Raw genomic sequence first — 7,427 nt, 5'->3', positions numbered from 1 at the left:
GGCTGGCCTCGAACTCAGAAATCCGCCTGCCTCTGCCTCCCGAGTGCTGGGATCAAAGGCGTGCGCCACCACGCCCGGCTTGTTTTTGTTTTTTTGAGACAGGGTTTCTCTGTGTAGCCCTGGCTGTCCTGGAACTCACTTTGTAGACCAGGCTGACCTTGAACTCAGAAATCTGCCTGCTTCTGCCTCCCGAGTGCTGATATTAAAGGCGTGCACCACCACGCCCGGCTGCAAGACTCTTTAAAACCAACCTTTGAGCAAATAAAATATCAAAAAGGAAAACATGAAATTATTTAAAGCAAAGCAATAAAAAAAAGAACATCAAAGATAAAGAAAATATGGAATATCTCTCAAACAACATGTGCAGTTTTAGGCTTATGAATCTTATTTTAAAATAAAAGAGCTTAATATAATTGAATACATTTGAAACTTACCAGTAAGTTTTAAAAGTTATAAAACAGAACTGAAGCTAATAATTCCACACAGACACTTCTAGATAAAGATCTACCTGAGTAACTAAAAAGGTGAACTGGTAGGTAAATATATATGCATAAATACACATGTAGGCACATTTTGAGTTAACCACTCTAGGGTCTGAAGACTTTCAAAAAAAAAATCTAGGAAACTACATATCCAATAAAAGTACAAAGTTCAAATTAATCAACACTAAAATCCCCAATCAAATTAAAACTAGGTGTACTGATCATGAAAACAGTTTGAATGTGTATAGCAAGTTATAGAAAACATGGCAAGTAAGTAAATGTCTACATTATCAGAATAAATCTAGGCAGTATGCATAAGAACACAAATTTATCAGAGAAGATAAGTAACAGTGGAAATGAAAATTATAGTTGTTAAAGAAGATTTGAAAGTAAGCCCAGACCTGGAAAGGTCTGTGATTCAAATTAATATAATAACTGCAAGCAAAGTCTTAACACTGGTGGTTATAGGAACTTAAGCTGTCTTACAGTCTTCTGGCAACATGTTCGTTTGTATTATTTTGAAAGCATTATGACAACATATTGAAATTTGAAAGTAATTTTTGTTTTTTAGATTACATATATATATACATATATATGCTTTATACACGCTATATATATATATATATATGTGTGTGTGTGTGTGTATACATGCACAGGGGTAGTCATACATGTATGAGTAGCTCTTAAAGTGGGGAAAGATAAAAATAATGGAGCCCTGATGCTAATATGCATTGTCTGTGACGTGGAAACAGAAAGATGAAGAAGTGAGTAGTGACGATTAAGAAAGAAAAGTAACAAATTAAAAATAATCGTGTCTCTAGCTGCATAGGTAGCAGAAGATGGCCTAGTCGTCCATCATTGGGAAGAGAGGCCCCTTGGTCTTTATATGACCCAGTACAGGGGAAGGCCAGGGCCAAGAAGTGGGAGTGGGTGGGTAGGGGAGCAGGGGCAGGGGGAGGGTATAGGGGACTTTCGGGATAGCATTTGAAATGTAAATGAAGAAAATATCTCATAAAAAATTGGAAATAAAGTAAAAATAAAACGGGCTGGCAGTGAGCAAAGGTGCTTGCTGCCGAATCCGACAACCTGAGTTTGATTCGGGGTACCCACATGGTAGAAGTGAGCACCAGCTCCCACAAACTGTACCTGACCTCCATATATGTGCCATGGCATGCATGTTTGCACCTGAACGCACACACAATAACTATACATCTACACACAAAAAAAAGTAGATATAATTTAAAACTATTTCTCAAGTAACATGCTATAATTTCATTTAAGCACTTGTGGGTGGTATTAAAGATGAAAATTCCAATTAATGAAAAAAATAGAATAGACAGATTTAGCATTTTTAAATGTGACTGTGGTAGCCATTTTTTTAGCTTTTCCTAGAGCTCAGACAGTCTTTTCTCTTTCACCAGATACAGGCACTACAGAACATGTAATAACCGAGTATGGTTAGCAATAAACAAGCACTTCCTCCACACAATGGAAATAGTAAATACCAACTGGACTTTTAATTGGAGTAGGATTGATAGAAAGGAAGGAGACGGGAAAGCAGAAAGGAAGGATGCAAACAGGCTAAGCCTTAGCATCAGGTCTGGATGTGCAAGGACAGAAGTGGCTGATGGGATTGGAGTGCCTTGCTTTCTGGTGGCTTTTTGTTGAGTTGCTGTTTTACCAGAGTTCTCTAATCACTGAGGTTGGGAGCAGCTAACTCTTTGGAGTCTCGCTTGGGAGAGGAAACCCAAAAACAAGTCGATACATTTTGGAGGCAGTTGCAATGATCTTTTACCATCAGATAATACTGCGATAACCTACAGCAGATGCCAGAATTCATGAGAGACTCTTGCCTGAGGGCTAGATTTCCAGGCTGGGAACACAGCAAGTGCAAAAGCTGTAAGTAGGAATGGCCCGGGTTGACTGAAAAAGAAAAATACCACAAAGAGGTAGCTATGGATGGGTCCTGAGCTTGCAGGCCTTTGAGTGCTGCGGGGGGTACCAGCCAGCAACGATTTTGTACAATATTGCAAACTGGAAGAAGTTGCTAAAATCTCCACAGGCAAATTAATTACCAAGGAAAACAAGCTCGGGGTGCCTGGTTGAACCCAGGTTCCTGAGTTCCTTCAGTACTTGGGTCAAGCCCAGGGCTGGTGCTGTACAGGGAAGCAAGGACCACTGTGTAGTTCAGAAAATATTTAAGGAAGCTTTTCCACTTGAGAAAAGTTGACTTTAAGGCATGAAGGAGAACCATGATAAAATGAAGAGGCAGCCCAGAGACAAAATTCCCCTGTAGACCTGTGGTACACAGGTTCCAGATAAAACTCCTGTTTTATGTGACTGGCAAGACCACAAGGGAAAGGCTGAGGGAGTTGCCCATGACTGGTAACGTACCTGCTTTACAAGGAGTTCTTAGAAAGAGCTCAAATCTACTCCAGTGCCAGTGTGTACTAGCTATGCAAAACTAAGGAAGGGAAAGGTAGAGAAGCGTTAAATGAAGTAAAAACTTCAATTAAAAAAAAGTCTCTAAGGGAAAAATTAAGTGGAAATTTTCTGAGAAATTCTGAGTGCCTTGGGCACATGTTTAGTTGTCTATATTTAACAAGGTGATTGAGAGCAGTGTCTGAAAGTATAAATAACCAGTTAAGAGTCACTTCCCACTCGATCCCAAGAACACAAGAATCCCGAGGTCATGAGCAAACTTAATTTGAAAGTTTTCCTCATTGAATTTTGGTTCTCAGGGGTAAACTCTAATATAGACAACTATTGGATTTTACTGGCTTTCTGGTAAGGCTAAATTACAGAAATGTTCATCTTGTTTCTTTAGCATTCCTCTAAATAAACATCCTTTGTTAGAAAGAAAAAATCCTTATACCAATTAAATTTGTAGAGCTTACTTGAGCAAAACAAAACAATTCATGAGTCAGGTACCTCCTAGAACGAGAGCCCTTGAGACAGTTCCAGCCGAAGGCATCAGAGGACATTGGTAAAAAAAGAAGTAGATCACACAGAAAATCACTTCATTGGCTACAGCCTAGCCAATCAGCCAGCTAATTGATTACAGCTAACCTACTTGATTAGCACATACTCACCCGGTGGAGGACTTTCTACAATCAACAAAACCTAGTTATTATGATTGAACTGGATAATTGCTTTAGTCTGTTGGGGAGCTGTTGTGTGTGCCCAATTCATACCCAAGACCTCCCACAAGATATCACTACCAGACCCTGTGTAAGAGACTTCTGTGGATGGCTACGAATTATCAGTGTGAACTGGAATTGTTATTTTGCACTGTTGGAAGATCATGGGCATGCATACACTCAGTCCCAACTTTCAGCCCACTCTATACTAGTCTGAGCCGAGTGTGTGCAAAGGCTGCACAAAAGCACTCTTTAGTTAACAAGAACATGGTCGGGATAATTTAATTTCTTCTTAGCCTTATTGTTTTCACTTGGAAAAGCCTGTCAGACGCATACAGAAATCAGTTCTTGAATTATAAACCCTAAACTGCTATAAACTCTGCAGTGTAGAATTTAAATGTGGCTGGAAGAGATCATGACTTCATTAATCCTGGTCCCTATGCCAGAAAATGTGTTTCCTTTGGGCAATCTTTGAAACCTTAGTTCAACAAATTGAGGAGAATTGTGTTTCTTTACAATCTCTAAAATCACGAAGGTGAGATGGGATCATAGACAGGGAGTTTTTCCCTGAGGTTGACTAGTACTACCTTCATTTGACTTTGGGCAATTGCTAGTGTTGTCTGATCCTGGAGAGATTACTAACAGCTGGAAACACACGGGTCTGTTTGGTTAATCCTCTGGAGATCCAAAAATAGAGCAATATGAGTGGGAGATGGGAGAAAAGAGCCTTCATTCAAATGGAAAGTATTTTAGTCCAGAGGTTGGGGGGGGGATAGCTCAGACACAAAAGCAGGTGCTCCTTCTGTAGCCCAAGGAGAAAATAAATAAGGAAATGCCTTGATAATATTTAGAAATTAAAATTTTATGTTGCAACAATTACTTAACTTTTCTGTTTTTATTTTTGTTTTGTTTTGTTAGACCATTGGCACAATTTATTTTCAGATGTGGGTTTATGTGGTTTGGACCCTGGTCATCCCTGATGGCTGTGATTGATCCTATCTGGTTTGCTTAGAGGGAAAGAAGCTGAACTTGATATGAGAAACTGACTTAAGATATGTTTTCTCAGTTTTGTGTATCAGTGAAATACATTTAATATTTGTGCTTTCCAGACCCACGATGGCTTTTTTAATTGTGGAAGGTGGGGGAGGAACTCCTGGGCAAGGTGGTAAGAAATACACACTCAACACAAAGAGGCTCTGGCTTGCTCTTTTCTGGGACCCAGGGCACACTCTATGCTAGTGACTGTCCTGGTCATGAGCCCCCAGTACCTGGAGGAACACCTCTCCATTTTGCCAGAGGCTGAAATCTCCTCTGATTTGTCAGAGATTGACTCTCTCCGGGAGAAGACCACAATGCATCTGGCTTGTACCAGAGGCTGCAACCAGCATAGCCAGATAGATCACCCCATTAGATCTTCCCAACAGACCATTCTATAAAGACACTAATGACTTTTAGGACCTCCCTGAGGGCATTGCCTCTTCAGTGGCAAGGCAAGGTCAGTGGAGCCCTCTTATTCTATAAGCTCTGCCTTTCTCCCATGGAAAACCAAGGATTTCTAAAGCCTAAAAGGACTGTAGTCGTCTGATTCTAACCTCCTTGTGTGTTTTAAACAGCATTAGAGACAGCAAATTACTGGCTTTCGGCAGAAAGTAATGGGCAGGGAGTGGGGCAGAGGCAGTGTGTGAGACTGAAGTGAGAGTGCTTGTCTCTAGGCTTGGAAGAGTGTGCTTCAGGCTCTACAAGCCACAGGAAGGATGTGAAACTCTATCTGCTGTGGCAACCCCTGTAACCCATGGCAAGGGTTGAGGGGTTTCTTGAGTCCTTAATATTCAGTTTCAGGGCAGCTGGAAAAAAAAAATTCTCTCAAGAGCCACTTTTTTTAATCCCACAATGCTAGAGTTTAAAAAGCAAGCACAAACAGAAAAGAAAAAAAAAAAACAGCTGTTATTATCAAATTAGTATTAAGCATGGAATTGCCTAGAGGATAATCTGCTAAGATTACTAATGCTGTTTAATGTCTTCAAACGTGCATGACAGTGTTCACCCAAAATCAATTCCACCTCTTATTAAAGAAGCATGATACAAAATAAATAATTGCTGGTTTCCGAGGCTTATAGAAACTAAGTTCTTAGTCCGTGTTTGAGATGCAGCTTGAAATCCTTATCTCGATGGAGAGGCTTTTGCTAGCTTGCCTCCCCAACCCCACCCCAGAATTCAAGTTCAATAACAACTGCAGCAAATGCACTAAGTTCTCCAGGCACAAACTGCTTGCTGGCTTAGAGTGAATTTATATCTGGTGAATTTGAATCTGTATACTCTACACATTTCAGGATAATAACACCCAAGTTTAACTAGTAACACGTGCCTTTTAAGATAATGGAGCGAGCAGTGATGGTGATATTTTATTAAACCAGGCATCTGCAACAGTTCTTAAGAGGAAAACTTGAAGTTTGCACACTGTGGTCACTTAACTGCGTTGTTGATAAATCTTATCTTTGAGCATTCTACGGAAATGTTGCAGATTCAACTGTAACTTATGATGTTATTATCAATTGGGATTCAAGCAAGAAACAAAAACATACCCTTCACAGCTCTTCACACATGATTTGTTCACCCTTTCTCCTTATCAAATGGAAATGGCTTCGATATGTACTGTAAAGAAAATTCAGATACTCAAAGAAATTTGAGTATCTTTTTTCTTTGAAATTTGAATATCTTGATTTAAAAGAAACCCTAAAATTATTCGTGTTATATTTAATACTGTTTAAAATGACTGAAATATCGCCATCCTGGCCGGAGAGAAATGGGAAGTAAATGTATTTTTGTGCCTTGGTTCTAATTACGGGAGAGTGTTTTCCTCTACTTCAGTACCAGACCCCTCAATGTCCCAGGACTGCACTGGCACTGCTTGCTGAGCTGACACAAAAGAAATCCCATCAATGTCTTCACTTGCCCTGTGTGTTGTCCTGACAGTCTTCCTGGGGAACCCAGCCACACAAACCAAGCCTGGTCCATAATCCTGGAGAAGCAAAGGAACCGCGTAGGGCATTTTTATTAGCATCTCCAAGGAGATTCACTTACCTTCCTATGGAGATTCAACAAGTTTGCCAGTGTTCACCTGGAGAGGGGTTGGGGGACTTCGAGGATGAGAAAGAACCGCCATCCTAGCCAGGTCCCTTCTCTCAGAACTCAGCCGCCCAGGGGGAGGGGCGGAGCAGCGCAAGGAAGCCCCCAGGATAAACTTTGGCCTGGGACCAGACCAAAGCTCCTGGGGCAGTATCCAGAGAGCTCAGGGAGCCTAATGGCTCTAAGAGAAAGGCAAAGCGAAGAATCCATGCTACAGTGTGTCACCGAGGCTAGTGGTGACCCTGGGAAGGGAAATCCCACCCATGCCAAGAGCCCAGGCAGTCTCTCCCGTGCCCTCACCTGTTTCTGGGCAAGGACAGAGTCCCAGCCCTGTTGAAAGCAAAGCCAAGCGGAGACTGAGCAACAGGTTCTGTCTGGGTCGCGGGCTCTGCTCTGCCAGGTGACCTAGGGGCGACTGGCTAGCCACTTCCCCTTGCAGCGGGGCTGGCGCCGGGCTCTGCACTCTCTCTCTCTGGCTCAGGGCTTCACTTTCAGGACTGCAACCGCTAGTCAGCTGCTGGTTAGTCACAGCGCAGCTACTCACAGCCTGCTTAGTGGCAGCTGGGTAGCTTGTGAATTCAGAATCCCTGCGATGCAAAAGAAGGGAAGCCGCTCTGATTACCGCCTCCTATGAAGGCTTGCCTCAAAATCCTTGTTTAAACCTCTAGGTGTCTGTTTC

The 7,427-nt window shown here is 41.7% G+C and overlaps 1 protein-coding gene across 2 annotated transcripts in view; it reads right to left on the bottom strand.

Annotated features, from left to right (window-relative positions):
• Positions 1–7,086, bottom strand: part of Npffr2 (neuropeptide FF receptor 2) — a 51,224-nt gene extending 44,138 nt beyond the window's left edge. The window contains exon 1 of one of the 2 annotated variants that reach the window (XM_029545348.1): positions 7,049–7,086. The gene's annotated coding sequence lies outside the window, so the exon portion shown is untranslated. Of the gene's footprint in view, positions 1–6,703; positions 6,805–7,048 lie in introns of those variants that run through there. The other variant, XM_021211228.2, reaches the window with a different exon arrangement.
• Positions 7,087–7,427: the final 341 nt, after the last annotated feature.

The sequence above is a fragment of the Mus pahari genome, chromosome 13, assembly GCF_900095145.1.
Source record: "Mus pahari chromosome 13, PAHARI_EIJ_v1.1, whole genome shotgun sequence".
NCBI classification, from domain to species: Eukaryota; Metazoa; Chordata; class Mammalia; order Rodentia; family Muridae; genus Mus; species Mus pahari.
Note: the sequence above shows the minus strand (reverse complement) of the source record. Positions and strands in the feature narration are given on the sequence as shown.